The following is a 6,000-nucleotide window of genomic DNA, read 5'->3' as shown; positions in this document are numbered from 1 at the left end:
ACACACACACATATATATATATATATATATATATATATATATATATATGTCACATGTTTAAGCTGAATTTGAAAATTAAGGGAGACTAGGATAGATCTATTTCGGCCTTATTTTGGCCTCATCAGCTAGCCATACCCACTGGGACTTGAACCTGCAACCTTTGCCTTGTAAGGCAGAGAATTATCCTCTAGGCTACAGTATCCAATCCCTTCAGCTCTGCACCAGGGAAGGGTTACATATTTTTGTGTCGAATCACCCTGGTGTATATATATATATGTGTGTGTGTGTGTGTGTGTGTGTGTATGTATGTGTGTATGTATGTATGTATGTAACCCTTCCCTGGTGCAGAGCTGAAGGGATTGGATACTGTAGCCTAGAGGATAATTCTCTGCCTTACAAGATCTCTCTCTCTCTCTCTCGAACAGGTTTAAACAGCCTCCTCTGAGTGCAGCTGCCTCTCTAGCGGGGCTCCCGCCATGCAATGCACCTAGCTAGAGGATGGCACAACACCTTCTGCAGTGTTTGAAGTGGAGCTGCCAGGCTTTGCAGTAGCCAAATTTGGCTTGCCTGTATTTTGCGCCACACCTGGCTCCTTTGTGCTCCTGGCGAGCTCGGCATCTGTTTGGCAAAGGTGCCTGCGGGACGGGCACCAACTTCCCCTTTGCCAATCAACGGCTGGCTCATATTTCTAAATTCTAAATTCACTTGGATTAGCCTGCAAATTAAGAGCAGCAGGTTCCATTATTTCTCTCTCTCTCTCTTCTAATACCCCCCCCCCCCTCGTGTAATTGGTAGATTTTGTTGCTGCTGGGGAGTGGAGGGACTTTTTCATTTAGTTTTTGCCATAATTTTTATTAATATTCTTGTACTTAGTTTATGTTTTATTGGATTTATATGCTGCCCCTCTCCAAGCACTCGAGGCGGCTTACAACATATAATTCAATTCATTTTTTTAAAAAAGAAATAGTTTTCATTGGATTATTTAGATTAAAAACAAAACATAAATAACATTGAAAACATTCAATATAGCATACAAAAAAAGAAAGAAAAGAGAAGAGACAAAAAAGAGAAAAAGGAAAAGGAAAAAGGAAAAAAAAAGAAAAAAATCACCACTTGTTTCATCAATTTCTATATATCCATTAAACACATCAAATAGTTAATTAATTCAACGGCTAATACGTACGGTAATATAGAGAAATAGAAAATAAAATTCCGGTTATTTAGTTGGTTTACATGTTTGTTATGCTTTCAACCGCCTATAATCAATCAAAGGTGTAATAACACATTTCATAGACATCAAACCATTCATTATTTATTTCTAAGAATTAATTTTTTATATAAGTTCCCACTTTTTATTTTTCCTCTACTTCATAGGTATGTATCTCAATTTTGTTTTTTCCTTGTTTCTAACCACTCATAAAAAGTGTTCCAAGTTTTATAATACTCAGAATAATATACAGTGGTACCTCGGTATTCGACCATAATCCGTTCCAGAAGTGTGGTCGAGAACCGATTTGGTCGAGTACCGAATTAATTTATCCCATAGGAAATAATGGAAGTGGGTTTAATTGGTTTCCAGCCCCTATTTCCTTTATTTCCTATGGGATAAAGATATGAGGTCTAAGCACTCCAAGCTGTAGTTAGGGTGGGGCAGTTTTGGGGGGGGGGGAGCTCCTTTCCTCAGTGGTTCGTCTTCCCTTTAAGCCAGGGGTCCTCAAACTTTTTACACAAGGGGCCAGTTCACTGTCCCTCAGACTGTTGGAGGGCCGGACTATAAAAAAACCCCTATGAACAAATCCTATGCACACTGCACATCTTATTTAAAGTAAAAAACAAAATGGGAACAAATACAATATTTAAAATAAAGAAGTAATTAAATAATTAAGTAATAAAGTAATTTAAACTTAAATCAACAAACTCCCTCCATTTCTCCTTCCTTCCCTCCCTCCATCCTTCCTCTCCATTTCTCTCTTCCCTCTTTCTTTCTTTTCTTCCTTCTCTCTCATTTGTTTCATTTTCCTCTCCCTCGTTTTCTCTCCATCATTTTCTCATTTTTCTCTTTTTTCTCTCTTTCTTTCCATCTATCCCCATCTTTCTCTCTTCCTCTCTATCTCTCCCTCTTTTTCTTTCTCTGTCCCCCTCTCTCTTTCTCTCACTCATTCTCTTTCTCTCTCCCTCTTTGTATCTCTCCCTCTTTCTCTCTCCCCCACCCCTCTCTCTCCCTCCTATCATCCCTGCTCTGTACTGCCTCCTCGCTCAGCAGCAGACCACGGTGAGTTGACAGGAGATTCGGGAGCTTATTATATCTATTGATAAAATCTCATGGGCTACCGCGGGCCTGATAAATTGCCTCAGTGGGCCGCATCCGGCCCCCGGGCCGTAGTTTGGGGACCACTGCTTTAAGCAGTTACACCAACTTTCTCTTTCCCGAGAGTAGCGACGGCAGAAGAGGCTTTCCTTAGAGCAGCAGCAGCGCCGGGAACGTGAGATGAGAAAGGGAAACCTCTGACGTTCCCGGCGCTGCTGCTGCTCTAAGGAAAGCCTCTGCTGCCGTCGCTACTCTCGGGAAAGAGAAAGTTGGTGTAACTGCTTAAAGGAAAGGAGCCCCCCCGAAACTGGCGGTATTGCAGCCGCCCCCCCCCCCCACTCCCTACAGCTTGGAGCACGACTGGGAGGCTGTTTAGTGGGCGGCCAGAATGGGCGTGTCGGATTCCGACTCCCATTCCTTCTCACCCCCCTCCCCTCATTTCGGATAATAAACAAAATTTTCTGTGGCTGTTCGGTATCCGAATTTTTGTTCAGATACCGAAGCAAATGTTTGCCGAAAATTTTGTTCGGTATCTGAAATGTACGAGAAAGGAAGCGTTCGAGTACCGAGGTACCACTGTAGTTCAATTCAATTCAATTTATTAGACTTGTATGCCGCCCCTCTCCGAGGACCTGGAGCAGCTCACAACATGCAATACAAACAATATGTATATAAATCTAATAGTTAAAAAACAGTAAACTAAAATCCCATTATATAAAAACAATCAGTCTACTCCAGTGTTTTTCAACCAGTGTGCCGCGAGACATGGTCAGGTGTGCTGTGAAGCTCAGAGAAAGAAAACAAGAGAGAGAGAGAGAGAAAGAAAGAGAGAGAAAGAGAAAACAAACAAGAGAGAAAGCAAGCAAGAAAGAAAGAGAGAGAGAGAGAAAGAGAAAGAGAACAAGAGAGCAAGAAAGCAAGAGAGAGAGCAAGAGAAAGAAAGAAAGAGAGAGAGAGAGAAAGAGAGGGAGGGAAGGTGGGAGAGAGAAAGACATAGAGGGAGGGAGGGAGGGAGAGAGAAAGAGAGCAAAAAAGAGAGAAAGAAAGAGGGATGGAGAGAGAGAAAAAAAGAGGAAGGGAGAGAAAGAGGGAGAGAGAAATAGAGCGAAAGGGAGGAAGAGAGAGAATTTTTTTGTCCAATATTTTTTTAGCCGCCTCCCCCCCCCCAACTCAATGTGCCCCGTGGTTTTGTAAATGTAAAAAATGTGCCGCGGCTCAAAAAAGGTTGAAAATCACTGGTCTACTCAATCACATCCATACATAACATTTAACGGTCAGAGAAAAGAGGGGGGCATGATCTAGCTGCCCCATGCCTGATGACATAGATGGGTCTTAAGTGTCTTGCAGAAGGCGAGGGTGGGGGCAGTACGAATCTCCGGAGGGAACTGATTCCAGTGGGACGGAGCTGCCACAGCGACATTGTTTCGTCGATAGGACCTGGAGAAGGCTGACTCTGTGGACCGCTGGGATTTGTGCGGCATTTCTACTTAAGTAGAGGTACCACTGTACTTATACAAACTACAATCCTATACTTAAGAGGGAGATTATGATCCCGCTATATAGAGCGCTGGTGAGACCACGTTTGGAATATTCTGTGTTCAGTTCTGGAGACCTCACCTACAAAAAGATATTGACAAAATTGAACGGGTCCAAAGAGGGGCTACAAGAATGGTGGAAGGTCTTAAGCATAAAACGTATCAGGAAAGACTTCACGAACTCCATCTGTATAGTCTGGAGGACAGAAGGGAAAGGGGGGACATGATCGAAACATTTAAATATGTCAAAGGGTTAAATAAGGTCCAGGAGGGAAGTGTTTTTAATAGGAAAGTGAACACAAGAACAAGGGGACACAATCTGAAGTTAGTTGGGGGAAAGATCAAAAGCAACATGAGAAAATATTATTTTACTGAAAGAGTAGTAGATTCTTGGAACAAAATTCCAGCAGACGTGGTTGGTAAATCCACAGTAACTGAATTGAAACATGCCTGGGATAAACAGATCCATCCTAAGATAAAATACAGGAAATAGTATAAGGGCAGACTAGATGGACCGTGAGGTCTTTTTCTGCCGTCAGTCTTCTATGTTTCTACTTGTTCGACAAAATAAATAAAATAAATAAAATAAATAAAATAAATAAAATAAATAAAATAAATAAAATAAATAAAATAAATAAAATAAATAAAATAAATAAAATAAATAAAATAAATAAAATAAATAAAATAAATAAAATAAATAAAATAAATAAAATAAATAAAATAAATAAAATAAATAAAATAAAATAAATAAAATAAAATAAATAAAATAAAATAAAATAAAATAAATAATAAAATAAAAATTTCCCATCTTCTGGCTGCCGATCCTTGGAAATCAAACCAAGATGTCCAAAACTCAGAGACTCGGGTCATTTTATTTCTCTATCACCATATCCTGAGCTCCCAGAATCCCCCACTGAAGGAAAGTCTTCTTCATCCGGATGGGTTGAAGGCTGAGATAAGGCAGGCCTGATCTACCAGCTTGTTCAGTTCAGGACTTTAAAAAGGCGGGTGGGTGGGTGGGTGGAGATGATGCCAGATTTCATTGCCAGACTAGTTTCTGGGTTCCGGTGCCCCAACATCCTGGCTCAATCTCACACGTAGTGGGAAGGTTTCTGGAGAAAAAAGCACATCCTTAGATCCGAGAGATTTCTGCTTTATCTGAAAGTAAAGGGAAAGGCTAAACTCCCCATACCAGGGCTGGGATTCAGCCGGTTCAGGCCGATTCGGGCGAACCGAATCCTACGAGGAAAGCAATGCAACACATTTTTTTTTCTCAGCCTACGGTAATGTACGAATGCGAAACTTTGGTTTGGTACCTTTACCTGTTAAACTTTGGTACAGTGGTACCTCTACTTAAGAACGCCTCTACTTAAGAACTTTTCTAGATAATTGTTTTATTTATTTTATTTATTGTTAGAGTTGAAAGGGACCATGAAGGCCATCGAGTTCAACCCCCTGCCCAAGCAGGAACCCTATAGCACACCAGTCAAGTGGCAGTTCAATCTTCTCTTTAAAATGTCCAGGGTGTTGGAGTTCACAACGTCCGCTGGTAGGTTGTTCCATTGGTTGATCACTCTGACCGTCAGGAAGTTCCTCCTTATCTCCATGTTGAATTTCTCCTTGGTCAGCTTCCAGCCGTTTTTCCTCCTCTGGCCCTCTGGTGCCCTGGAGAATAAAGTGATCCCCTCCTCTCTGTGACATCCCCTCGTATACTTGTAGACTGCTATCATGTCCGCTCTGGCCCTCCTTTTCTCTAGGCTATCCATGCCCAGTTCCCTCAGTCTCTCTTCGTAAGTCTTGGTTTCCAATTCCTTAATCATCTTGATTGCTTTTTTTTGCATCTTCTCCAGAGTTTCAATGTCTCTTTTGAAGTGTGGTGACCAGAACTGAATACAGTACTCCAGGTGTGGTTTGACCAGGGCGTAGTAGAGTGGTATTAAGACTTCCCTGGTCTTGGAGTGTATTCCCCTGTTGATGCAGCTTAGGATTGTGTTGGCTTTTTTAGCTGTTGCTGCACATTGTTGGCTCATGTTTAGTTGATTGTCCACCAAGACTCCAAGGTCTCTTTCGCAGTCGCTACTGCTAAGAGGGGTTTCAAGATTTTTTTGCCTCTTCATAATAATAATAATAATAATAATAATAATAATAATAATAGTA

This window comes from Erythrolamprus reginae, chromosome 13 (genome assembly GCF_031021105.1).
Source record: "Erythrolamprus reginae isolate rEryReg1 chromosome 13, rEryReg1.hap1, whole genome shotgun sequence".
Lineage (NCBI taxonomy): Eukaryota > Metazoa > Chordata > Lepidosauria > Squamata > Dipsadidae > Erythrolamprus > Erythrolamprus reginae.
This window is presented reverse-complemented; position numbering follows the sequence as displayed.